Genomic DNA, 1,357 nt, shown 5'->3' with positions numbered 1-1,357 from the left:
CTTAGGTATTCCCTTAAGTCAATCGATTTTTCCCAAAAGTAATTCCTCAATTCTTTTCTCTGTGCGTTCTTAGTTTAGATAATTAGTTAATTAAAACAAAACCTCTTTATTCTTAGGCTAGATAATAAAAAGACAGTCATTACTAGTACTTTTAGTTCCTTTGGGTTTGACAATCTGGTCTTGCTAAAACTATACTACTGTTCGATAGGTACACTTGCCTACATCACGATAATAGTTAGTTTAAGAACGAGTAATTATAAATATTTAAAACTATCACGAAATCTCACGATCAAGTTTTTTGCGCTGTTGTCGGGGAACTAAGATATTAGGAATGCTCAATTTTTATTACTTTAGCCATTTATTTTTCTTGCAATTTAATTTTTATTATTATTATTATTTATTAACCTACTCTTTCTTTCTCTTGGCAGGTTTTTATAGTTTATGACTAGAAGAAACCCATTGGGACCATTAATTTTTGACGAAGAAATCGATCGTACAGTTCGTAAAAACCAAAGAGAAATAAGGTGAAGCTTAAGATACATGGAGAACGAGCCAGAAGACGATACTCAACCCCCAACGGAAGAGATGGCTGAAAACCAAGGCAATCAGCTACCTCCTGCAATTGCGGTTAATCAAAATCCTGTTCCACGCACTATGTATGATTATGCTAAACCTTCTTTAATAGGAATTGAATCAAGCATAGTTAGACCTGCTGTAGCTGCAAATACCTTTGAATTAAAACTAACACTATTCAAATGATGCAACAATTTGTTCAGTTTGATGGTTTGCAGGATGAAGATCCCAATACTCATTTAGCCAACTTCTTAAAACAATGCGATACATTTAAAATTAATGGCATTTCTGATGATGCCATACGTCTTCGGTTGTTTCCCTTTTCATTGAGGAACAAAGCTAAACAGTGGTTGAACTTGTTACCACGAAGGTCAATTACTACTTGGGAACAAATGATCGAAAAAATTTTACTAAAATATTTTTTGCCGGCTAAAACGGCTAAATTACGTAATGATATCTCTTCTTTTGTGCAGATGGATTTAGAAACACTCTACGATACATGGGAGAGATACAAGGACCTTTTGAGAAGATGCCCCCACCATGGGTTACCACTTTGGCTCCAAGTACAAACATTTCACAATGGTCTGAATCCTTCGACTCGGCAAATGGTTGACGCAGTGGCGGGCGGAACCATCAACAATAAAACACTGGAAGATGCTTATGAGTTTATAGAGGAGATGTCACTGAATAACTATCATTGGCAAGTCATGAGGATAAAGCCAACAAAAACACCGTACGTTTATAACATCGATTCGATTACCATGCTCTCTAATCAGGTAGAAGT

At 35.7% G+C, this 1,357-nt stretch overlaps 1 non-coding gene across 1 annotated transcript; it reads right to left on the bottom strand.

Annotated features, from left to right (window-relative positions):
• Positions 1-1,013: 1,013 nt before the first annotated feature.
• Positions 1,014-1,120, bottom strand: LOC128293506 (small nucleolar RNA R71). The gene has a single exon (XR_008283687.1). It is a non-coding gene; the product is annotated as a small nucleolar RNA R71 (small nucleolar RNA).
• Positions 1,121-1,357: the final 237 nt, after the last annotated feature.

This window comes from Gossypium arboreum, chromosome 5 (assembly GCF_025698485.1).
Source record: "Gossypium arboreum isolate Shixiya-1 chromosome 5, ASM2569848v2, whole genome shotgun sequence".
Classification (NCBI taxonomy): Eukaryota; Viridiplantae; Streptophyta; class Magnoliopsida; order Malvales; family Malvaceae; genus Gossypium; species Gossypium arboreum.
This window is presented reverse-complemented; position numbering and strand designations above follow the sequence as displayed.